Source organism: Ovis aries, chromosome 13 (assembly GCF_016772045.2).
Source record: "Ovis aries strain OAR_USU_Benz2616 breed Rambouillet chromosome 13, ARS-UI_Ramb_v3.0, whole genome shotgun sequence".
NCBI lineage: Eukaryota > Metazoa > Chordata > Mammalia > Artiodactyla > Bovidae > Ovis > Ovis aries.
In genome coordinates, this window is record NC_056066.1 from 59,495,327 (window position 1) to 59,521,701 (window position 26,375).

Genomic DNA, 26,375 nt, shown 5'->3' on the forward strand with positions numbered 1-26,375 from the left:
ACCGTTCCAGCTGCCCCTCCAAATTATTGGGCTGGCCAAAAAGTTCATTCAGGTCTTTCCAGAACATCTGCTGTAAAAACTCAAACGACCTTTTCGGCCAACCTAATACATCTCCCCACTCAGAAAATCCAATTCGCTGTGTCAACAATCCCAAATCCTAATAGCATCCCTCAGAGAAAAGTGAAAGAGATACATTACAGTGGATCCTCATTGTTTGGGGAGTCCATAGTTGTGAATTCACTTACTTGCTAAGCATTTATTTACAAGCCCTGTCAGTTGCCTGATGCCTGCATTCCCAGCTCAGGTGGAACAAGGCAACCTTCTTATTTCTTTTCTTTCTTTCTTTCAAAATAAAATCTGATAAAAAATTAGTGTTTCAAACTGGAGTCACCAGAAGTACCCAGTTATAAAATATACATACTTCACTTGGCTTGCTTCATTTCTTAAAAACAAATGTCTTTTTGTGGCTATTTAGAGCCATGTTTTAACAGTTTTGTGCTTTTTTTTTTGCAGGGTGACTTTGCTATTTAAAATGGCCTGAAAGTACAGAGCTGAAGTGCTGTCCACTGTTCCTAAGCTCAGGAAGGCTGTCAGGGGCCTTACAGAGAAGATAAGTGTCAGATAAGCTTCACTGAGGTTTGAGTTACAGGGTTGCTGGCACAAATTCAATGTGAATATATCAACAATGTATATTAAAGGCACTGTTTTAAAACAGAAACACAAATAAATAAAACAAGGTTTTATTGATCAGTTGATAAAAACGTAACAAGAGACCTCCAGCAACCTAACTCTGTTTTCCTTCAGGAACAGTGGTTTCGCACTAATTCAGGGTTCCCAGCTGGTTTATAGTGATAGAACATGACTATTGCAAATAAGAATTGACTGTTCTAAGCATAGGTGCCAAGGACACAGATTTGCACAAAACAGGTCGAGTTGTATTCATGTGCACACTAGTACACACATATAACTATGCTCATTTATGTGTGTGCAGTCCATGTACTCAACACTGCCATCAGCACCAGCACAAGCCAAGCGTTCCGAGGGGCTGAGGAATAAAGGCAGGAGCTCAGAGGGTAGAGCCAGATGCCCATGGATTCAAATCCCAGCTCAGAGGGGAGCTGTGTGCCTGCAGGCCAGTCACAATCAGGGCCAGTTTCCTTATGTGCACATGAGGTTAATCACTCACATGGTGAAGTGGGCCTGTGCACGTTAAGGTGCCAAGCACAAGGCCGAGCACACCACAAGCCACAGAGAGGAGAGGGTTTGGAGCAAGCAACAGGACAGGGCCTTTTAAGGCCCTTGTTATCTTTCCCCAGTAGTCATGTACAGATGTGATGGCTGGTCCATAAAGAAGGCTGAGCGCTGAAGAATTGACGCTTTCAAACTGTGATGCTGGAGAAGACTCTTGAGAGTCACTTGGCCAGCAAGGAGATCAAACCAGTCAATCCTAAAGGAAACCAAACCTGAATATTCATTGGAAGAACTGATGCTGAAGCTGAAGCTCTGATACTTTTTGGCCACCTAATGTGAAGAGCTGACTCATTGGAAAACACCCCGATGCTGGGAAAGGTTGAAGGCAAAAGGACAAAAGGGTGGCAGAGGATGAGATGGTTAGATAGCATCACCAACTCAGTGGACATGAATTTAAGCAAACTCCAGGAGATGGTGAAGGACAGGGGAGCCTGGCATGCTACAGTCCATGGAGTCCCAAAGAGTTGGACATGACTTAGTGACTGAATGGCAACAATAACAATCTATACAGGGCATGTGTGGGGGCCCAGGAATCAAACTTAGGGCCTCCTCCTTAGCACACTGGCCTCCTTGCTCTCACAGACCTGGGCTTCACTCTGCCCAGTGTTACTTCTAGGAACACCTGAGGCTAGGAGTCCAGGAACCAGAGGCTTGAGAAATGGAATATTTCATGTTATATCAGTAAACAAGGGTGTCATAGTCATCAGTGATGGTAGGTAGCCTTCCAAGCCACTGAGCCCTAAGGAAACTCAGGAAGGTGGAGGATACCTGCCACCTAGCAGCCATCAGACTGCAGCCACTCTCTACCATGAGCCCTGAGGAACTCAAGGTGTGAAAGCAGAATATTGGCCCCAGATAGCTGAAGTGCAAATCAAAAGAATGATGACTTCAGCACAGCCAAATATATAGAAAAAAAATATATATATATATGAACGATTTCAGTGAGCCCAGACTCTTGCATCTTCCCCAAAATAGAAAAGCACTAAATTCCTTAACCTGGGAAATTCAGCTTTTTTAATTAACAACAATCTTTTGATGTTCAGACTGCCTGTCCTTTGTTGCAAAACTTCTGTGTAATCTGGCTCCTTCCCTTGCCTCCTCAGAACCGTTGTCTCGGGGTAACTAGAGATGCTGTCTCTTGGGCTTGAAGTCCTAAAAATCCCCACCAGATGAAATATAACTCTCAACTTCTAGGTTGTGAACACTTTCTAAGCTGACAGGGTCAAAGCCAGAGGGTGGTCAGAGGCAGGAAAGTCCAGAGGTCCCAAACTGGCAGCCCACCGGCTATATCATGCAAATAGACCAGTTTGCTTTGGCCTGCATGTGTGTGTATTTTATTTTCAGTCAACATTTATAACTTGAAAGATTTCATACTTAAAAAACCTGGAGATTTCTAGCCTGTCTTAACCCCAAAGATCCTGTGGCTCTGTGCCTGCATTCCTGCAGGGCAGTGATGGACTGAGGCTGAAAAGTGGCTCCATTTGGTCAATTCTCATCTGCACTCTTGCTCTTTACCTGGGTTGTTTTTTTTTTTTTTTTTTTTTGGTTAGCTGTCTGGAGTTTGGAATCTCTAGTCTAGTCTGATCCCATTTTATAGGTAGAGGATGCGAGGTTGGGGGAAGGGGTGGCCCTTGCCCAAAGCCCCAGGATGAACAGATGGAGTTGAGACTCGAACCCTTGCAGTTCTGAACCCAGGGCACTGGACATACAGGGAAGTTGGGAACACGGAATGAGGGACTTGGGCTGAAGGGCAAATTCTGCTTAGGAGAAGTCTGCTGGGGCAGAAAGGTAAAGCAGAGACCAACAGCTCTGGCTGCAGTTAGCACAAAGTTCTCTCCTCCCCACCTGCTGGCAAACACCGCCTCCTGACTACATAAGCTAAACTCTTCTTGGCTGTGTTGACACAAGTCTCTCAGGTGTCCCTCTTCCTGACTTTTCTCTGGAGCACACAAACATCTTCATAATCACAGGGGCCCTTGAGGAGGCGTGCAGAGCAGGGGCTTTTCCTAGGGCAGAATCCATCTGGAAAACTTAATTCTCAGCAGAGGACTGATCATGGGCTTTAGCTTCCTCATCTGCAACATGGAGCTTCCATTGGGAATTTTAATCAGATAATGCTTGTGAAGAGTCCTGGCACACACTACCCAATGAGCAATAATTCCATTTCCTTATTTTATAAACCAAGGCCCAGAGACATAACTCATCCCAAGAAGGTCACAAATTAGCTACAACTGGATAATTTTTAAATGTTAAATATAGCTCTATTTATGAATATTGTTACTACAGCTATAGGGCTTTGCTGGTGGCTAAGATGGTAAAGAATCTGCCTGCAATGCGAGACACCCTGGTTTGATCCCTGGGTCAGGAAGATTCCCTGGAGAAGGGCAGGGCAATCCACTCCAGTATTCTTGCCTGGAGAATTCCATGGACAGAGGAGCCTGGTCGGCTACAGTTCATGAGGTTGCAAAGAGCTGGAGATGACTGAGGAACTAACACATTCCAACTATAAAAGTAGCATGCACCTTGAAAAAAAAAGAAAACCCTCCAGTTTTGCTTCTCAAAGATAAACCACTGATTAATTTTATTGTTGCTCCTTCTAGTTTTTTCTAAGCATAAAAGAAAAACTGTATTGGTTGGTGCGGGGGTTGTTATTTTTACACAGTTATAGCCATGGTAGCGGAGAAGGCAATGGCACCCCACTCTAGTGCTCTTGCCTGGAAAATCCCATGGGCAGAGGAGCCTGGTAGGCTGCAGTCCATGGGGTCATGAAAAGTTGGACACAACTGAGCGACTTCACTTTCACTTTTCACTTTCATGCATTGGAGAAGGAAATGGCAACCCACTCCAGTGTTCTTGCCTGGAGAATCCCAGGGACGGGGGAGCCTGGTAGGCTGCCGTCTATGGGGTTGCGCAGAGTCAGACACGACTGAAGCAACTTAGCAGCAGCAGCAGCAGCCCCAGCCATGATAGAGAGGCAACTTTGTATCTTTCAAAAATTTAACACAGTTTATGAATTGCCCATGATATGGCATTTTCTTTATAAAAAGTATTTTATGGGCTGTATAATAGTCATTTCATGGCTCCATCATGGTTATCCTTAACATCCCCTTTTGTTGAACATTTAGACTTTTTCACTCTCAAAAAGGATGCCACAGTAGGCATCTTCATGCATAAATGTTTTTCTCTATTTAGAATTATATCCTCAGGATGAATCCCCAGGAGATTTGTAGGGTTAAAGAGTATGAATACGCTGCCAACTGCTTTGCTAAAGGGTTGAGTTGCCAGTTGATTCTCCCCCCATAACATATGCACAGCAGCTGTATTTCCCCTCGATAAAACCACAGTCACTTAGTTTTGCCTCCTAAAAGGCAAGGAGTTCCAGTTCAAACACAAGAATTATCCAAGACAGTCTTTCTGCATCTCTGGTGATAAGTGTTCTCACACCCACGTGGCAAAGAGGGAAACTGAGGCCTCCTGGAGAGCCTGAGCTCAAAAGTGGCTTACCTCCATGCTCCCTCAAGCTTTCTCCCTCTCTTACTCACAGCCCTTCTTATCCGTGTGGCGGCTCTGGCAAGGCCATGTTGGCCAATGTTTACCGAGTGTCTATGTACACTGGGTTCACCCTGGTGGTCCCAGTAATCAGAGTGTGTGCCAGGGAGGGGCTGGGCAGAGGATGGAAAGTCTCTGCAGAACTCAGGAGCAGGTTTCTGCAGATGGATGCAGAGCTGTCTGTAGGGATCATTCCAGGTTGAGCACAGGAGGCAGGAGTCAATACTCCAGAGGCCTGCGGGAGGACAGCAGAGACAAGGGGCTGGGCATACCAGTCAGACAGTGTAGGGCCCAGAGGGAGCACAGGGGAGACTGGGTGCTGTTGGAGCACCTTTTGAGGCTACAGTAAAAAGTTATGAGCAGAGAAAGGACAAGCTCAGGTTTAGAGCATGGAAGGCAGCCCTGTACCATCCCTGCTGAGAGTGGGCTGGAAGAGATGAGGAGAGGCACCGGGAGACGGAAGATGGGAGAAAAGGAGAGGAAGTGAGAGAAGCAAAGATGGCTTTGAGAGAAATTTACGGGGAAGACAGGGCTTGGATGAGATGGGCAAACCAAAGAGAGGGAAAAACCGTGATGATGCCCAGGCCTCTCGATAGGTGAGGATGATGGGCACTCATCACTGTCCATCCAATGTTCCTCTCCCCTCTTCCCTTAATAACAGAACTCTATTTTTGTTCACGGGGAGCTATACACCCAGTTTAAAACATACAAGTGTCCAGAGTGGCAGTGGCAGTTCTGGCCTGTGCACTGTGAGCAGTAACATCCCGGCTAGAGTCAGGCTAGCTGTTGTTAAGCCTGTGAGGGCCAAAAGAGAAGTGGGCATCACGTCTTCAGTGGCTCAGAGTCTCCCAGGTGCCAGGAACAGGCTTGCGTTCAGAATCAAGGCCTAGCGGACACCAGCTGAAGGAAGTGAGGCAGCCAACCAGGTGATCAGGGCCTAAGAACCCCACATAGTCAATGCAGGCACCTGGGAATGGGCCCTGAGTGAGTGTCATCATCCATCTGTCCTGGGACACAGCCCAGCATGGGAGAGAGAGCATGGCACTGGGAACCTGGACACTCAGCTCTGCCACTGACTCACAGACCCAAGGGTGCCCCTCTCTTGAGCTGGTACCTCAGTGTCCCCATCTATAAATGGAGGAAACACCCCAACCTCATGGAGCTGTGTGACCACCTGGCCTCTGCCTTCCTTGTCAGCCTCGCCTCCCATCACACTTTCCCAAGCATCTTCACTCTCACTGATTTATCCTGTGGATTCACCACGCTCTGATATGTGCAGTGCCCTCCACCTAGAGCGCCCTTCCAAGCTTCTTCCACCTGTTTATCTTTCAAGTTGAATTCAAGCATAGATGCCTGTGTGTGGCTCCACAGAAGACAGAGTTCACAGCTCAGCCATGGTGGCTGAACTGTACCTCGGACTTTTGGAGCACTTGTTATACCAATAAGACACGGGCTGTTTATACACATCAGCTATGGATCACTATCTTCCATCTTTTGAGGGTTTCTAAGCCTACACATACACACACACACACACGCACGCACACACACACACACACGCAGCATGTATCTGCTGGAGAGCTGCAAAAGGGCACTGGCAGAAGAGATAATGACGTCCTGATCCAGGCTCCACATGCCCAGAGCAAAGCAGAGAAATTTGCCCTGCACTGTTCTAGTCCGTGCATCTCAAACCCGGCCTTCCTTAATGAATTCATGGCGCCTCCTCCTCTGACTCCCGAAAGCCTTTTGTGGCAACAGGTGGTGCTGACACACTCCTTGTCCTTGGAGTTGGGATGGTCAGGGAGAGAGCTCTGCACCAGCCTCTCACCCACAGGAAGGCACAGTTGTGCCCATAGAGCAGACAAAGGGAGGGAGGCGCAGAGAGGAGACCTGCCTCTCTGGGGTCACAGGAATCAAAGACATCAAGACCTCCAGCCTGGGCCCTCTTCTTCTAGAGATCAGAGGACTGTGTGGGCTCTGACACCACACCCCATGGTCTCAGGGACTCAGGCCCCATGTTTGCAAAACAAAGTTGTTGAGGTATGTGAACCTGAAGTACTTCTAGGTCTGTCCTGTGATTCCACATGCTACTAGAGAAGGATTGAATTCAGAGGCTAGAGTCTCCCAGGAAGCTAGTTTCTCTCTCTTACACACACACGTACACACACGCATTGAGTCTGAAACTCCCACAGGGCCCTCTGGGGCAAGACAGAGGTTGGGAGAAAATAGTTGCAAAATATATATTTGACGAGGAACTTGTATCAAGAATGCATACAGAACTCTTACAACTCAATAATAGTAAGACAGCCAAACGGTTAAATATTTAAAAGTTGGAAAATTTTTTGAACAAATAATTCACCAAAGAAGATATATGGATGGCAAATAAGAACATAAAAAGATGATCAATATCATTAGTCATTAGGAGAATGCAAATTAAACCCATAAGGAGAGAGCGCTATACACTTATTGGATGATTAATGATAAAAAGACTGATCATACTCAGTGCTTTGAGGATGTGGAGAAACCAGAACTCTCATACATGCTGCTGGGAATGTAAAATGGCACAACCACTTTGGAAACACTGGGACAGTTTTAACTGAAATATGTATTTACTAAGGGACCTAGCCATTCCACTTCACTCCTAGTTTACCCCAGAGAATAAGAAGGTATATCCACACAAAGACTTATACACAAATGTTCACAGCAGCTTTATTTGTAATAGCAAGAAACTAGAAAAAAAGCAAAATGTCCGTCAACAAATAAAGGGAAAAGCAAATCATGGTTTACCCTTACACACAGAGGAGTACTACCCAGAAGTAAGAAGGAATACACTATTGATAAACACAACAACTTGAATCTCTAAATAATCATGCCAGCTGAAAGAAGCCAGATCCTCTCCCCCAACCAAAAAAAGGATATGCTATATGGTTCCATTGATATAAAGTTATAGAAAATGCAAAGTAAGTGATAGTGACAGAAAGCAGATCAGTGGTTGCCTGGGGAGGGGAATGGAGAGGGAAGTATGAGAGGATGTGTTGATGGATGTGTTAATTAACTCAATGGTGGTGATGGTTTCATAGGTCGCATACCATGGCAAAAGTTACACTTCTAAGTAGGTGCAGCTTGATGTATACATCAAGAGCTGGAAGGAGGGGAAGGGGCCAGGGAAAGAGAAGAAGGCAGGGCAGCAGCAAGCAGGAGGGGTCTTTCTTGGAAGCCTGGCATATGCGCAGACATGGACACAGATGCACGGACGTACATGCACTGAGTATGAAACCACCACACAGCCTCTAGGGAAGTTCTAAGAATCTCTCAACTCAAGAGATTCCATCTGCAAAAAACATCAAGGCTGTTTGCCATTCGCTCATTACTTGTCCAGAGTACTTCCTGTATGCCTGGCTTGCACTGGGCCCTGGGGATTCAGAGACAAATCAAACACAGGCTTTGCTCTGGGCAGTTTACGCTACTGACCATGGTGTAGCCTTCCAAAAATTCAGCCTACACATTTAGCCTCATACCCTAAACATCCCAGCCGGGTTCTCTTCATAGGATGTGTGAGAACTCTTCTTCTTAGACATGATTTTGTTTCTAGCCTCGTCATCTCTTGGGAGAAAGCCTTCAATTAGCTCATAACTCCAGCAGATTTTTGTCCTTTATCTGTGCTAAGCAGACATCCAAGCCAAACCCCAACTGTTTCTCATAATTGACTAAGGAGATCTGAGTCAAAGTCGTCACAGAATCACAGAACTTAAGGACAGGAAAGAATGTGAAGATTTCCAAAGCCCAACGTCCTCTGATGCTGATTGAAGCACCATTTCTCTGAATAACATTCCTGTTCTACAGTCACCTAGACTCAGTTTGAATAGCTCCAGTGAGAGGGGAGCTCACTACCAACTGAAGATGTATCAGATCTTTGGAAAACTAGAGAAGTTACAAAGTTCTTTCCTTCTAACTGGGTGGAAGGGTACTAGCATTTATTAAGCACCTACTGTGTGCTAAACCCTGTGCTGCGGGCTTTACACACATGGGGTTTCTAATCTAGTTTAATTCTCTACCCAGCTTTGCTCCTATGAGGCTGGAATCATGACTATGAAGCCCATTTTTACTACTGAGGAAACAAAAGGGTCAGAGAAATCAAGTGACTTGCCCACAGTCACAAAGTAAGTCCATGTTCAAGACCAAGGTGGCAGTCCAAGCTTGTCCAGCTCCAAAGTCCATGCTCTCAGCTGACCACTCAGAGCGCAGGGCGAGGGATCTGATGCTGTCCAGGCTTGGATCCTGGGCTCCTCCACTGGAAGGCTGACCTCAGATTCCTCACAACAGCCATCTCCTGCTAGTCCTAACAACTCTGAGGCCCATCCTCTCCCAGGCATGAAGCCTACCCGCCCCATTTTTAGAAGGAAGCCACAAGCCAAGGAGTTGGCTCAAGTAGTCCTACAGTTCTAGGCCAGGCCCTGGGTACTGGGGGCTGCTCTCTCTAGCGCAGGAAATGGGAGGGCGTGGAGGGTCAGGTGCTCTCCGTCCTCTGAGCGCACAGAGCTAGGCCTAGTGACTAGGAGCCTGGGCTCTGGGAAGGAGCTGACGAATAGGGACTCCTGAAAGACAGCACATGAACTGGGCCTTGAGACAGATGGGAACATGGGGAGAGAGCAGTGGTGATGGGAAGGAAATTTCAGGATGAATTAAAGTAAAGGAGGTAGAAAGGGGCCCGTGGAGGGAATACTGCTGACTGGGATAGAATTTGACCAAGGGCCCCTTACGGACATTTCTGAAGCAGCAAAATACCCTTCTTTAGCTCTTAGGCTGGCTCATTCCAGTCAGCCCCTGGGTTGGTAATCTTGTTCGGAAGAGCCTAGCTAAGCGCTGAGGGGGGAGGAATGGATATGCACAGGCCCAAAGGAGCAGAAACAGGGAGAGAAAGAGAATGAAAAAGCAAAGGGAGAAAAAGGAATGGGGAGAAGCTGGGCTCAGGAATCGGTTATTTGGTAGCTCAGCCATATACAAAAGACAAGTTGCTTCAATTCCCTATGACTCGACTTCCTCTTTTATAATAATACTTTCCTCGAAGAGCGGTAGGAGGATGGGCCATGTCACAGATCCCTGTGCCTCTTATCATTCGCCGGGACAAGGGCTGGGACCCAGCGGGGAGAGAAGCAATTGAGGCCATAGAGAGGAGGCGCATTTGTGGGGCCATCTGCCATGTGCCAGGCCCTTTTGGCAGATCATCCTCTCCTCTCAGGCACGAATGATCGATCCCTCTTTGGTAAATGAGAACATGGCCCAGGGGTAGGGGCTAAGACAATTTGTCTGCGGTCCCAGGCTGACAAGCAGCAGAACTGGAGATGAGCCAGGCCTGACTCTGAAGCCAGAGCTCACCCTGAGCAGCAAGTAGCCCCTAGGAGGCCCAGGTCGGCTTCAGCTCTGTGGCCCAAATGAGAGGAGGGTGACCTTAGTCAGTGCCTTAGGCTTCACCTCACTGCAGAGGCCACATTTGGCACACCTATCTCCCCCAGGAGAGCTCAATGTCTGAAGTCTGCCACCTCTGAAAGGGAGGATGGAAGGAGGTGAGTGGTACAATGAAGAGAGGAGCAGTGGCTGGGAGGGAAGAGGACGACGTGGTGCCAAACTAGCCTCCTAATGAGGCTTTGGGAAAGACCCAGGATTCCCTGTGCCATTTCTACCATTTAAAAAAGCTCTGGAGAACAGGGGAGTGCCCTTCGCCAAGAGGTACTAACCCTACAGCCCAGCCTGACTGGTGGGCTCACCACCCTAGGACTTGCTCAGCTTACCTAGTCCTACTCCTCTCCCTTTTCCCAACCCTTCAGATCCTGCTCTAGTTCCTCCCACTAGGAAGCCTTCCCAGATCGCCCCAGCCTACGGTTACCCTTTCTCTAGGGGATGCCAGTAGCACTCAATGCTCGCATCACCTGTGACCAGTCCTATGCTAGAATTCCCGATCCTCTAGATTACAAGACTATTGAGCATCGTCATTCCAAATCCCATCACATTGCAAGAATTCCTTCTAGAACATCAAGACCTATGTGAGCAGTCTAGAGATGAGGAACTAGCTCTCAAAACATACTGCTTCATTGCTAGGTGGTTTTATCAGTTTAGCATGATTTTCCTTGAACTGAGCCTAAATTGTTCTCCCTAGCTGGCACCTGTAAGTGCTGATCTGGGGACTGCCCCTCAGGGCATGTGGAAGCCCAAGATCTCTCATGTGACTGAAATTTGAGTTTCTGCATACAACTATCTTCATACCCGATGACCACTATTCCATCCCAGCAGTGTGGGAAGCCATGCCTGGGTTGGGGTTCCAGCCCCACCACTTTCTGGTTACAGGAGTATGGCCAGTTCCTTCTTTCCACTGGTCTCAGCTTCCTCAATTATAAAAATGCCCCACCTTACCAGGTGGTACTGCCTCACCTGTTGAATGTGGTAGCTTTATTGCTTTATTCATTAACCACGTTTTTTGCAGCAATATGGCTTAGAAGAAAGAACATAGCTTTGATGCCAAACGGACCAGCATTCAGTGTAGGCTCTGCTACACAGTAGCTCTGAACAAAACTACTTCCCCTCTCTGAGCCCCAGTGTCCTCATCTATAAAATGAGGACAATATATGCTACGTGGGACTGAGTTGTTTTGCGTATTGTTTTTTCTAACAAGTGTCTTGGCCTTTCTTCTGGATCTGCCCAGTTTTGCAAGGTTACTATAAAGCAGCTACCCTTTTACTGAGCTCCAGTATGTGGCAGGCACAGTAAGTGTTTCAGATGAAGACTCCATTCAATCCCCATACCCACTCTCTAAAGCAGGTACTACAATCTAGCATCTAACACTCGGAAGGCACGCAATCCAACGGCAGCTGTTATTGATATTTCTATGAGCCAGGCTCCATGTATCATCCATATATCTTTATCAGCCTCAAAATCTCCCTGAGTGGGAGGGACTGAACATCAGTATCTGCTTATAGACCGGACACTGTACACACTGGCTGAATTAATGAATGGAAATATTTCTTTGCATTCCCCCACAGTGGCCCGGGTAAAGCCTGACCACGGTAGGTGCTTGATGAATATTTGATTAAGTGGAGCCACAAAAATGTGAACTGTCCTCAGTGGCTTTAGTCTGAATCCCAGAACGCCTTGAAAGCATGTCAGTGGGGTTCCTCCAGCTAATCAGGAGGTCCTCTCTGAGAACACTCCAGGCTTCCTTCACAATCAGATCCCAGCTTTTCCTTGGGGGTGGCTATGTGGCAGAGCTGTCAAAAAGAGACCATTTACTGTCTAGACCTCATCATAACCCAGGCAGAGGTGGTAGAACTAGCGTGGCTTCCAGAGAACAAGAAATACCCCTTCTGCTGAGGAGATACCAGCACCTCTCCTCACACCTGCTTCTCAAGGGTGGCTTTTCTGCCAGCTTCACTGGCCCTCAGTCAAATTCCCCCTTCTGAGGCTGCTGACCAAGCTTCCAGAGACCCTGTGGAAGGGAGGCTGGCAGGTGCCAGGGGGCTCAGACGGGTTTGGTAGCCTCAGTCTCTAGAGACTCCTTCCTGATAGTGCTGCCAGAAGCGAAGGGGCACAAATTGGGCCTTTGAAGCAGGCGGCCCAGAAGCAGAAGATCCAAGTGGCCAGAGCAATGTGCTCCCCTGTCTTGCAGAGAGGGAGGGCATCCCTGGTCCACATCTGCACTCTCAGCTTCATTTCTCTGTCCTCATCCTCAGCCAACAGCTATGAGTGCTACGTGTCTGGCATCTAACACTGCACATCAGGGAGCACAGACTGATGGCCTGACACAGACACACTTTAACGGGCGTATTTTAAAAGGCTGCCTAGTTGGCCACATTTTTTAAAAAAATCAAAAGATGTCACAAACATTCAGATTTCTGTCCTATTTTTTATTATTGTAATTATTTATTTTTTGGCCATGTAGCTTGTGGAATCTTAGTTCCCCGACCAGGGGTTGAATCCATGCCCCCTGCTGTGGAAGCATGTCCTAACCATGGGACAGCCAGGGAAATATCGGGGTTTCTTTCTTATAAATGAGAAGATCCGACAACATGTGACCCACATTCTTGCGTGGCAGGAGTGGCAGGCAGGCTAGCAGCTGCCTCTTTCAAGCAAATACTCTCCAATTTGCTATCATCCTCCAAGGCCCAACATGGACAACAGAGTTTGAGGCTCCTTCCTTTACATGTTTTATTATAGCATATGGACCTCCTCTAGTGACCATAGGAGGTAGATAGATAGCATCATGTCCCCATTTTACAGATGAGGAACCAGAGGCTCTAGAGGAAAAATTGGCCAGAATTTGAGCCCAAGCAGCCTGACTTCAGAGCCAAACTCAAGGACAGTGAGTGTGTGCAAAGTCACTCCAGTTGTGTCCGACTCTGTGTGACCCTATGGATTGTAGCCTGCCATGCTCCTCTGTTCATGGGATTCTCCAGGCAAGAACACTAGAGTGGATCCTCCTCCTCCAGGGCATCTTGCTGACACAGGGATTGGAACTGTGTCCACAATCTCTCCTGCACTGGCAGGTGGGTTCTTACTACTAGCACCACCTGGGAATCTCCCTGGTCACTGCAGAATATGGACAATGCAAAAAAGACTTTAAAAAAAAATTTATATTTATTTATTTGGTTGTACTGGGTCTTAGTTGTGGCATGTGAGATCCTGTTCCCTGACCAGGGATTGAACCCAGGCCCCTTGTATTGGGAGTTTGGAGTCTTAATCACTGGACCACTAGGGAAATCCCTGCAGTGAGTTTTTAAATAAAGCAAAATGCATTTGATTTGAAGGAATCATTTTTTCTTCCTGATTTTATATAGCCTTCTTACTTTGGGAATAAAGGTATTAAAATGTTCTTTTTCTCTATATATGACTGTAATAATAAATAGAGCGAGTGTTATTTGTCCTTATTCGGCAGAGTAAAAAGTTGGCCAACCTAGGATAGATTCTCAAATGTACTGATCTTTGAAATCTGTCTGAGGACCATTGCTCTGCTATACAGCCTTCCTGTCCAGAATGAAAGCATGTTTCTGCTACTCCTCATGGTTCAAAAACCCCCCACCTTGATCCGCATCTCATCCTATCTGTGAAGAGGTAGCTTTTGAACTGAGCCTTTCCCAAACCCTTTCCCTCCAGCAAACCCACAGAGCATGTATTCATACCTCTAGCTATATTTATCTCATACTTCCTCAGTTTACAGTTATCTGTATTCTATCCACTCTTATACCCCTTAAAGTGGTTCTAGAACAGAAGAAAGTGTTGCGGAATTGTTAACCAGTCAGTGCTTAAAGAGATCACCTCTGCCTATCATTTTGCAGGTGTGGAAAAGCAAAGAGCCTTGCCTCAGGCCACCCAGGGAGTCCTAGCAGAGCTGAGGTCAGTCTCCTGGCCCCTCGGCGCTTGCTCTTTCCACTGTACCAGGCTGCTTCCCAGATGTTCCCTTTTGGTTGGCTAGCACCTCAGTTCAGAGGTGCTAGCATATGACAAACACTTCATAAATACCTGTTCATCAAGCAGTACAAAGCAGCCTGGGAACACAGGCCTCCTCTCTCTAAGGGCCCTTTGCTTCACATCATCTGCATCAAACCTCTACTCGGTGTGAGCTGCTCATCAAATGAAGAAACAGCCCCTCAGGTCCCTAGTGACCTAGATGTAGAAAGATACCCTTATGGTTCAGAAATGCAGTCCCCATAAGGCCAGAGTCCTGACCCCAGCCTTGCTGAGTAATCTTGGGTAAATGCTTTCACCCCTCCAGGTGTCAGGTGCTCTGAACAGGTGGAATAATGACTTGAGAAAGAAGTCCCCGAGCCTACTGGATGGTTATAGGCACTAGACAGGCTTTCCAAGAGGCGCCTCAGAGTCCTGCTTCTAGAGGCCTCTGCTGACAGGGAGGGTTCCAGGCTCCCTGAGACAAATGGATGGTTCCTTTGGAACTGAGCCACAGAGTGAGTTGGGATGGTCCCTCAGATTGTGGCCATTTTTTGAGTTGCTGCAGTCAAGAGTCACAAACTCCTTGGAAACATCCTAATCTGGGTAGAACATTTATTATTATTACTATTACACACAAATTTAATGCAGAAAATGGCATCATTTCTCTAAAGTCTTCTTGAGAAGAGGAAGAGGCCATCCTTTTCTCCCTGTCCCATTACATTCATATCAGTGTTATCACAGCTCCTAGATGGTCCAACCATACCCACAGGCTTAGATATTTGTCTCCCTCTATTAGCTGTGAGCTTCTTGAAATTAGGGATCGCCTCTTACTCTTTTCTGTATCCTATGTGCTTGGTCTAGGGCCTGATAAATAAATAATAAGCAAAGGCTGATCCATGTTTAGCCAGACAAGGAAACCCCTCCACTCTTGTTCTGGGACAAGGCCGCATTTAGGCCCTTTAGAGTCATAGAGGCATCCAGCGCATTTAGGACATGCAGAGAGAAACTGGCTAACCCAAAGCCATGCTGTCAGTGAGAAGGCTCCGACTAAAAGCAGTTCTTTCAACTCTCAGATAAACTGTTTCTGGTTCTACCACAACTTAGCTGTGTAACTCTGGGCAAGATCCTTTGTCTTCCTGCCCTGGCTTCCTCACTTGTAAAATGGGTAAGATTAAAGTCTAAGCCTACATAATAGGATTATTTGAAGAGTAAGTGAACCTGCGTAAAACAGAGCACAGGACCTAGGAGGAGCTCCAAACGTGTGCCTGTCATGACTGTCATTCACTCCCAGCCATTCTCCTTGCTAAAGGGGCACTGGCCGCTCATCAGCAAAGCCGAGCTTGCACTGCAAGGATGACTTTACAGCACTAACTTACACACTCGTCAACCCAGCAAGTTCCCCCGCAACAGTCCCTTTGGGGAAATGCCTGATCTTTTGTCACGAATCCTTCACAGCTTTCCCTTCTCCAAAGCCCTAGGCACAGTTACAAGCGTACACACATCTGACAGTGACTAGAAGCGGAGGTAGCAAAACCTTTGCAAGAGCTCACCCTTTCGACTCAGATAGACCAGGTGTCAGATAACAGTTCTGCCACTTCGAGCTCTGTAGCCTTAGGAAAGTCACTCTCTCTAAGCCTCAGACTCTTCTACTTTCACATCAATATAATCTGTTACAAGGATTACCTGAAATAGGTAATGGTCTGCTATTCCATAAATAATATTCAGAGTAATAACAGTTGTCTAATTTTTATTTAACAAAATCCACTTGACAAAATGTCATAAGCAGAAACAAGCTTCAGGATCATGTCTTCTCATGTTATACCTGGGGAACTAGAGGTCCTGAGAGGAGCTATCATTGGCCCAAGGCCACTCAGTGCAGTGGTAGTAGAACAAGACCTGGGACCTGGGTCTCCTGATTTTTTGCTACTTGTCCATTTTGACTTGTTTGATTCTCCTTATCTGCTCCTTCCCCGAAATACAAGAAGAGGCTGGAATCACTCTCCTCCCATTTTTTTTCTCTTTATGCTCATCTTTCACCAGCCAGAACCACCTGTTTGTCAACATCATCACTCCCCAGGGCACATCTAGTTCCTGCAAGCCTGACTCAGGGAGAAGGTGAAACAACTGTTGGCCACTGGCAATAGCAATAGTAAGAGCAATAATAATGACAACCAACAATTGGCACAGTACTATACTTAACAATGCTTTTCCCTACACTGTCAACACACGCCCACAGTTTCTCTCTGACCTAGTTGGTTTAGGGACATAATTTCCTCAAAGTGTTATTCGACCCAACACTTACTGAGGACCTCCTTTACACCTAGCCATGGGCTAGAGGTTGAAGACAGAGAGAGAAAAAAGTCCAGGCCTCTGCCGGGAGGAGCTCACAAACTAATGGGGACGTAGTGGAGTTGGGGAAATAATTTCTTATGGCCCAAATGGTGCAGCAGCAAAATGCCCTGCACTACCCTTATGGGGAGCCTTCTTTATCATGCTGTCAAGAGCAGAAAGTATCTGTGGAATAAACTGCAATAAGAAAGGGTGAATGTAAGGCTGAACAGGACAGCAGGAGGGACAGTAAAGAATAGGAAATACAGACACCAAAGTCTTGACCTCCTTATCTCATGGAGATTCTAGTGAGAGACTCTTGGAGCACAAGGGAGCAGGAGTGGGATCCAGGTGAAAACAGGAAGGTTTGGTCTCTGCCTCCCTGTCAGCACATAAGATTTTGATGCTTCTGTTCCCTAAGGGACTCTGCTCTTTGATGCCAACATTTTCCAAACCCAGTGCTGGGCTACATGTGCCTCCTTAGGACCACTGTTTGCTGGAATGATGTCAGCATCCTTGCAGCAGAAATGTTTGTACCTCCTGCTTGTTTCCTAGGCCCCTCAGCCTGGCAGCCCAGCCCACTCCAGCACACATTATCCCCTGGCAGGGAACCATCTATAAGGATGTGGAAGAGACTGGCGGGGAGGTGAGAAAGCACAGAGCTAAGAGGAGCCACCCCTCCCCTCCTCCTCCAGTCTACCTCCCAAGTTCCACATCCCTGAGAACCTACTATGTGCCAGGTACAGGCAGTATTTTCAGTTCTTTCATATAGGTCTCATTCAGTCTTCACATCAACCCTCTGAGAAATTCTTCCCAGATTTACAGATGAAAAAACTAAAGCTTGGTAGAGGGAAGTAGCTTGACAAAGGTCATTCCAGTGATGGCATGAAGATGACAATACAGGACTGTCTGACGCCTCCAGTTCTGCAAGGCCCAACAGTCAATGCTTTCCTAGAGAAGTCCTGAGTTTAAAGAGATCAACTGAGGAAACCCCAATTATTTCATAGACCCAAGTTTAAATTCTAGATTGCTTTGAATAGAGATGTCCCCCTGACATGTAAGAGCTGCTTGAATGGCATATTAAAATCGTACAGACCATCTAATCCAACTCCTGCATTTAACAGACAAGCAGACAGACACCCACGCCTAAAGGATTTTAAGATGGCTACTTGGGGCCTCTGAGCAGACTAAGGGACATCAAGAACCCCAATCTCTGGCACCTTCCCTCCCTTTCCCTGCCTGCAGAGATCACCTTCCTTGGGGAAACAACTCTAGCCTATCCCACCTCCAGATGGACAGAGAGGGTGGAGGAAACAGGCCTCTTAATCAGACTGCAGGGGTGAGGGAGGGAATGTGGGACTTCCCTGGCTAGTTGGTGTTCCAACAGCCCAGCTCCCGGCTGAGGAGCAGAAGGAGAGATTATCACATCTCAAGGAAGCTCCAGGGAGACTGAGGCTCAGAGCTCCTACTCTAGGGGTCAGGGGCATTTTTTCCCAAATCTACCGCAGGGCCTTGATTCTTCTCAGGGGGGGGAATAAGGGAAGGAAGCAGTCATTGGCACTTGACCTTGGGCTGGGTTTGAGGTTCCATCCTCCCCCCACCCTCAGGTACCCTTGCTCCTTCCTCCTCCAAAAAGGAAAAAGGCTTAAATGTTTGCCAAATGCTGGAACAGGAAGACAAATAGAAACGGGGTGGTCCCTAAAATCCCCTAAAATCGCCCACTTCAGGCATCTTTTCTGCTGCTACCAGCATCCTCTAACTGGTGAATTTCAAGGTGGTGGCGGTGGTGGGGCGCTTAGAAGGGTGTAGGGAAATGAAGGGAGGGTAAGAATGAGTCACTGTTAACCCCTCCGCGGCTGGTGCCCTCTGAGGGATTCTACCGCAGCGAGCGGCCCCCGCCCGCAGCCCGCAGCGGTGCAGCACACGCGGCCCCCCTCCTGGCTCCGCCGAGGCCTCCTCACCTGAGTCCACTCGCCTTCCGCAGCCCCGCCGGCGGCTCTCACCGCTCCGGCCCGGCTTGGCGCAGCGCCTCTGCAGTCGCTGCTGCAGCTGCCTGGCCCAAATCAGCAACCTGCGGCGGTGGGGAAAACAGACAGACAGGGGCGGGTGAGCGTGGGCGGGGACCCGGGGCGGTCGAGTCCCCCCGCCGCTGACAGCTGGGCCGCCGCAGCCCGAAAAGCCGGGAGGGCTGGCTGACCGCTGGGCACTCTGGCCGCTCCCCCGCGCCTCCCCTTCCCCCACCCTCACTTGGCACTTTGGGCGCGGCGGCAGCGTTGGGGCGGTGGTCCCCGGAGGTCCCTGTCATCACCTGCGGAGGCTTCCATGGCTTCGGCTGCCCTGCCCAGGCCGCCGAACTGCTCTCCGGAGCCCCTGCTGGAGGCGGCTAGCTGGGTGCTCGCCGGGGCTGGGGCTGCCGGGAGGGAGGGAGGGACAGGGAGGGTGAGGTGGATGCAGGGGACCAGCCAGTCGGCGGCTCGCCGGCAGCTGCGTAAGCGCCCAGTCTTCACTTTCCTTCTTAAAGAGATAGTTAGCATCTTGCTCCAAGAGATTTCGGGAGCGGCGATGCCAGCATGCGCCGAATAGGGGTGGCCTCTCCCACTTCCACACCGGCCTGTACTTAGAGCCGGTGGTGGCACCTGGCCAGAGCATGTTGGCTCACTGACAGGTCGTGTGACCCTGGACGAGTCCTGTCACCTCTCTGGGGCTCAGTTTTCTCATCTGTGACATGGGATGTTGATACCAAACTCACTTCTTGTCACATGGTGGTCTTAAATAGTCATTTGATCCTAATTCGTTGAAGAATATTTTCACTCAAGTACCCCTGAGTATTTAATGCAAACAGTACTCAGACTACTTAGGAAAATGATAGTAAGAATCTTAAATATCTGAAAACAAAAAATGTTTTTCTTTGAGGTATTAAGATGGTGAATCATCAGAAAGATGGAAAGATAAAAACAATCACAACCTAAAATAAGTGTTCATTATACACCTTTCCCCTCTGTGTCTGTCTTCCATCTACTGTCATAGGGAAGAAGAGAAAAAACAAGTGGGAAAAGTCTAGAAAACGGGACTCTGCCTAGCCCTTCCACTTCTAGTGTGGATAACTAGTAACTTTAGATAAAGTTACTCACTCTCTGGGCCTGGATTCTTATCTGCTCTATGTGTGGGATGCTGGGTGCAGTGGGTAGGTGCTCCCTCCTTCAGAACCAGCCCTAACTATCTGATCAGTAACTCCTTTGCTCAAACCATCCCTCAGTTCTTCCAGTTGTTTAGTTGCTAAATCGTGTCCAGCTCTTTTGCAATCCCATGGACTATAGACCGCCAGGATCCTCTGTCCATGGGATTTTCCAGGCAAGAATACTGGTGCAGGTTGCCATTTCCTTCTTCAAGGGATCTTCCTGACCCAGACCTGTCTCCTACATTGGCAGGTGGATTCTTTACCAGTGAGCCACCAGGAAAGCCAGGCCTTTCTTGACCACCCTAAATAAAATAGTGACTCCCTCCTCCTTTACTTCCTCTGCCCTAGTTTTGCTGTATTTCACCACCATATTAAATTTTTACTATTTGTAGTCTTTCATTATTACCCCCACCAGAATGTACACTCCATGAAGGTGGGGACTTTGTTTTATCTCTTGCCATATTCCCATTGCTTAGATGATGCCTGACACATATCACATGCTCAATAAATATTGACTAGGTAAATGAAAGAGTAGGCACGCATTGTGCCAAGCCCTAGTTTCTATAGAACATGAAGTCAGATGTTATCCTAGTCTCTAAAATTCCTAAGTCCTTAAGTCTCTGTCTACTCTTGGCAAGGCTTAACTTGGTACCCTTCACCCTAAGCTGACTTTTCCAGAGAAGTATTTGTAAAGTGAATTCTCTGACTTCATATCATGACTCTGCAATACTGGCCTGGTAAGAAATAGTTAATATTTACAATATACTATATGTAATAAGAAATAATTGTTTTAAGTGAACTGTTACTTTTCAGTTAAATCTTTTTTTGTAGCTCTGATTTGTGGTAAATCCATTATTCTGTAACAATACATATAATTTTGCAAAAAATACCTATAAATTTTTTGGCATTGGTTATATTTTCCTCTCATTCATTTAAACTGAATTCTTCTATCAGATGGCCGTATTATATTATGCTTCGTGGAAAAATATGACAGAGCAATTGTAGTAAGAATAGGAAATTGTAGTCGAAAAGCCATGTGAATTAAGGCCTGCTGTCTAAAAAACAAAAACCTAATGCTAAATTAGCAAGTTAATTGATGAAACATTTTATCTGCTCTAAAGCCCACTTAAATAAGTGACTTACTTACACTTAAAGCAAAACCAAAGGAAGCCATGTAATTACTGTTTATCAGGAGATAATTTCTGAAATCCTCATTTAAAAATATTTTTTGTCTGTCCTCATGTTTTTTTCCTTGATACTTAGAAGACTACATTTTCCAGAAATATTCACAAGGAACTTCACCCCCCAAAAGGGAGAGGATCTCTATGCACGTTACTGTTCTCTGGGATGGTGTTAGCTAGCAAAGACTCCTCAGCAACATAAAGCATGTGATTGAGAAGAAGATAGCCAATGTTCAGTTACAATAGAAATTGTAAGCAATGAGGATTTTAAACACAAAATGAATTATTCAAAAGAAACTAGTAGTTTTGCTTTTTGTTTTGTACAAATTGAGAAATAAATTTGTTTACTTTCAAAAGCATTTCTGGTTCCAGTTCTTGGTAAGCACATTCCTCCCACTGAATGCCACAATAAACCTGAAGAAAATGCATGTAGCAGCATTTTCGAGGACTCTGAAAATACTAGCAGGCAAAATGGGGTAGAAGGATAGAATTTGACACACCACTGACTAGTTTACCAATTTTGCTTCCTCTGGTATCCCCTAGCCTGGTCTCAGTTCAGTTCAGTCCAGTTGCTCAGTCGTGTCCGACTCTTTGTGACCCCACGAATCACAGCACGCCAGGCCTCCCTGTCCACCACCAACTCCCAGAGTTCACTCAAACTCACGCCCATCGAGTCGGTGATGCCATCCAGCCATCTCATCCTCTGTCATCCCCTTTTCCTCCCGCCCCCAATCCCTTCCAGCATCAGAGTCTTTTCCAATGAGTCAACTCTTCGCATGAGGTGGCCAAAGTACTGGAGTTTCAGCTTTAGCATCATTCCTTCCAAAGAACACCCAGGACTGATCTCCTTTAGAATGGACTGGTTGGATCTCATTGCAGTCCAAGGGACTGTCAAGAGTCTTCTCCAACACCACAGTTCAAAAGCATCAATTCTTCGGCGCTCAGCTTTCTTCACAGTCCAACTCTCACATCCACACATGACCACTGGAAAAACCATGGCCTTGACTAAACGGACCTTTGTTGGCAAAGTTGTCTCTCTGCTTTTGAATATGCTATCTAGGCTGGTCATAACTTTCCTTCCGAGGAGTAACCGTCTTTAATTTCATCTCTGTAATCACCATCTGCAGTGATTTTGGAGCCCCCCAAAATAAAGTCTGACACTGTTTCCACTGTTTCCCCATCTATTTCCCATTAAGTGATGGGACCGGATGCCATGATCTTCGTTTTCTGAATGTTGAGCTTTAAGACAATTTTTTCACTCTCTTCTTTCACTTTCATCAAGAGGCTTTTTAGTTCCTCTTCACTTTCTCCCATATGGGTGGTGTCATCTTGATTCCAGCTTGTGCTTCTTCCAGCCTGGTCTCAAGGTAGCCCCAAATCTGGAATTGGGGAATCAACACAGGGAAAATGCCTGGTTCTGGCTTGAGGGTTAGGAAAAGAGACCCCTAGTGCTCAAGGTGAGTGAGGGCAATAATTTTACTTTTATTTTATAATCTTTTCTTCATTATCTCATGACCCAGTCCTAGAGAATCCTGCAGTGGTGGCTCTGACATCTGGGACCCATAGGTCTCTAAAACCCTGAGGGAGGAAGAACTTCTCCAGTCAGAGTAGCTGTGGGCCTGAGAGTGTGAGCCTCTGCTGGTATTTGTGTTGTGTCTCTTTCTGTTCCTCCCACCGTTTGGGTCCAGATGCAGGTGCAGCTGTGGGAAGAAGGCAGGAAAACAGAGCGGAGTAAATAAAGCTACAGTCTCCAGCCTTCTGGTGAACCCCAAAGAGGATGAACTAAATCATTATAAGGATAATAATTTAAAAAATGATAATTCTGGTTACTACTGAAAACTAAGAATAAAGAAAAATCTTGCAAGCAATCAGAGAAAAATGATGTGTTATTTACACAGGAATAATGATTTGAATAACTGTGAATTTCTCAACTGAAACCATGAAGAGCAGGAGAAAAATGGAACAAGAATTTTATATTGCTGAGAGAAAAGAGCAGTCAACCAGGATTCTACACACAGCAAAAATATCCATCAGGAATAAAAGTAAAAAACATTCTAAGATAAAGGTAAGATAAAAAATTTATCTTCACCAGACCTGCTGTAAAAGAACTGTGAAAGAAAATTCTTCAAACAGAAGGGAAATTATATTAGAAGGAAAGTTAGAACATCAGGAAGAAAAGGACAATAAGAATGATAAATATTTGGGTAAATTTAATAGACTATTCTCCTCTTGAATTCTTTAAAATATGTTTGACAGTTGAAAGCAAAAATCATAACACTGTCTAGTGGGTTTTCAATGTATATAGATGTAATGTATAAAACAATTATGATTACAATATAAGGTAGGAAGTCTAAAGGAACTTAAATGATACAAAGTTTCTATACTTCACTCAAGGTGGTAAAATATTGATTCTAAGCAGTGTGAAAATTTAAGAATTTAATTTTGAATCCTTAGAGTTACCATTTAAAAATATCTACAACAAAAGATATAGTAAAAAAAAAAAAACAGATAAATTATAATGGAATTCTAAAACAAAGTTCAGATATTCCAAAAGAAGGCAAGAAAGGAGGAAACAGAAGTGAGAAATAGAAGAAACAAATAGTAAACAAATAATACGATGGTAGATCTAAGTCCAAACATGTCAATAGTTACATTAAATGTAACTAAACAGAGATTATCAGGATGGACTTGAAAAGTGACTTAATTAGATGCTTTCCACAAGAAACTCACTTTAAAGAATGATATAGGTAGGCTAAAAGTAAAATATGGGGAAAGATACACTGTAATACTAAATCAAAGGAGAGCTGGAATGGCTTAATATAAGAAACTGCAGACTTCAAAGAAAATAAAATTACCAGAGACAAAGGACTCATTATACAAAAATAAAAGGGTTACTTCACCAGGAAGATATAATAATTGTAAATAATTATAGAAGAGCTTCAAAATATATGAAGCAAAACCTGTCAGAACTGCATACGGATGGCTAACAAACACATGAAAAGATGCTCAACATCACTCATTATCAGAGAAATGCAAATCAAAACCACAATGAGGTACCATTTCACACCAGTCAGAATGGCTGCAATCCAAAAGTCTACAAGCAATAAATGCTGGAGAGGGTGTGGAGAAAAGGGAACCCTCTTACAGTGTTGGTGGGAATGCAAACTAGTACAGCCACTATGGAGAACAGTGTGGAGATTCCTTAAAAAATTGCAAATAAAGAACTGCCTTATGAGCTAGGAATCCCACTGTTGGGCATACACACCGAGGAAACCAGAATTGAAAGAGACACAAGTACCCCAGTGTTCATCGCAGCACTGTTTATAGTAGCCAGGACATGGAAACAACCTAGATGTCCATCAGCAGATGAATGGATAAAAAAGCTGTGGTACATATACACAATGGAGTATTACTCAGCCATTAAAAAGAATACATTTGAATCAGTTCTAATGAGGTGGATGAAACTGGAGCCTATTATACAGAGTGAAGTAAGCCAGAAAGAAAAACACCAATATAATATACTAACACATATATATGGAATTTAGAAAGATGGTAATGATACCCTGTATGTGAGACAGCAAAAGAGACACAGACGTATAGAACGGACTTTTGGACTCTGTGGGAGAGGGAGAGGGTGGGATGATTTGGGAGAATGGCATTGAAACATGTATACTATCATGGAAGAAACGAATTGCCAGCCTATGTTCGATACAGGATACAGGATGCTTGGGGCTGGTGCACGGGGAAGATCCAGAGAGATGATATGGGGTGGGAGGCGGGAGGGGGGTTCAGGATTGGGAACTCATGTACACCCGTGGCTGATTCATGTCAATGTATGGCAAAACTAATACAGTATTGTAAAGCAAAATAAAGTAAAAATTAAAAAAAGAAAAAAAGAACTGCATGGAGAAACAGATTCACAATCATAGCTGCAGACACAAACACTCCTTTTTCTGTACTCAGTAGAACTAGTAGACAGAAAATAAGCTAGGATACGGAAGAACTGAAAAGTACTATTACAACTAGGTTCAACTGACATTTATAGAACACTCCACCTATCAACTACAGAACATATTGTTTTCAAGACAGACCCCATACTAGATCATAAAACAAACATAGATAAATTTAAAAGAATCAAAATCATTTAAAGCATGTTCTCAGACCATAATGAATAGAATAATTACATAAAGGTAACAGGAAATTCTCCCTTGAAAATTAAACAACATACTTCTAAATAATCCACAGGTTAAAGGGGAAGTTTCAAGGAAAATTAGAATATATTTTGAACTGAATAAAACTGAAAAAAAAGAACTTATCGAAATTAGTGCAATGCAACTTAAAGCAGTGCTTGGATGGAAACAAAGAGCATTAAATGTTCAAAGAAGGAAGGTCCCAAATCAATTAAGCTTCTACCTTAATAAAACTAAAAAACAAGAGAAAAATAAACCAAGCTGCAGGAAGGAAATAATAAATATCACAGTAGAAATCAATGAAATTGAAAAAAGAAAAGCAAAGGAGAAAGTCAATGAAACCAAAAGCTTTGAAAAGACCAATAAAATTAATATGTCCCTAATATGACTGAAAAGAAGAAAGAAGACAGAAATTAACAGTATCTAGAATGAAAGAGGGGTTATTACTATGGACCCTGCAGATATTAAAAGGATAATCAGGGAACACTCCAAAAAACTGTACACAATTTAGATGAAATGGAACAATTCTTTGGAAACCACAAACCAGGAAAACTCACCCAAAATGAAATAGACAACTGCATAGCCTTACAATTATTTAAAAAATTGAACTCATAGTTTAAAACCTTCTAAAATATAAATCTCCAGATCCAGATGGTTTCATGGGTTAATTCTACCAAACACTTAAAGAGGAAATAGTAAAAATTCTACATAGTCTTTTCACAGAAAAACAAAATCGGAAAAAACAATTTCCAAGTAATTTTTATGAGGTCAGTACCATACTGATCCCAAGATCAGAAAAAGACAGTACAAGAAAAGACAAATACAGACAAATATCCCTCATGAACACAGATGCAAACATCCTAAACAAAATGCTAACAAACCCATATGGAAAGATGCTCAACATCATTAGTTATTAGGAAAATGGAAGTCAAAACCATGAGATATTACTTAAAACTCACTAGGAGAGCTGTAATTAAAAAAGGGGGGGCAATAACAAGTACTGGTGAAAATATAGAGAAATTGGAACTCATACATTGTGGGTAGAAATGTAAAAAGGCACAGACATTTCGTAAAACAGTTTGATAATTCCTTTAACACTGCTGCTGCTGCTAAGTCGCTTCAGTCGTGTCTGACTCTGTGCGACCCCATAGACGGCAGCCCACCAGGCTCCTCTGTCCCTGAGATTCTCCAGGCAAGAATACTGGAGTGGGTTGCCATTTCCTTCTCCAATGCATGCATGCATGCTAAGTCGCTCCAGTCGTGTCT

At 45.2% G+C, this 26,375-nt stretch overlaps 1 protein-coding gene across 3 annotated transcripts in view; it reads right to left on the minus strand.

Annotated features, from left to right (window-relative positions):
* The window catches only part of SNPH (syntaphilin), a 44,644-nt gene extending 25,672 nt beyond the window's left edge, over positions 1 to 18,972 (minus strand). For 2 of the 3 annotated variants that reach the window (XM_042229944.2, XM_060396982.1), the window contains exons 1-2: positions 18,869 to 18,972; positions 18,522 to 18,631 (exon numbers count right to left, since the gene is read on the minus strand). The gene's annotated coding sequence lies outside the window, so the exon portion shown is untranslated. Of the gene's footprint in view, positions 1 to 18,521; positions 18,655 to 18,868 lie in introns of those variants that run through there. The other variant, XM_027977030.3, reaches the window with a different exon arrangement.
* Between the last annotated feature and the right edge of the window lie 7,403 nt (positions 18,973 to 26,375).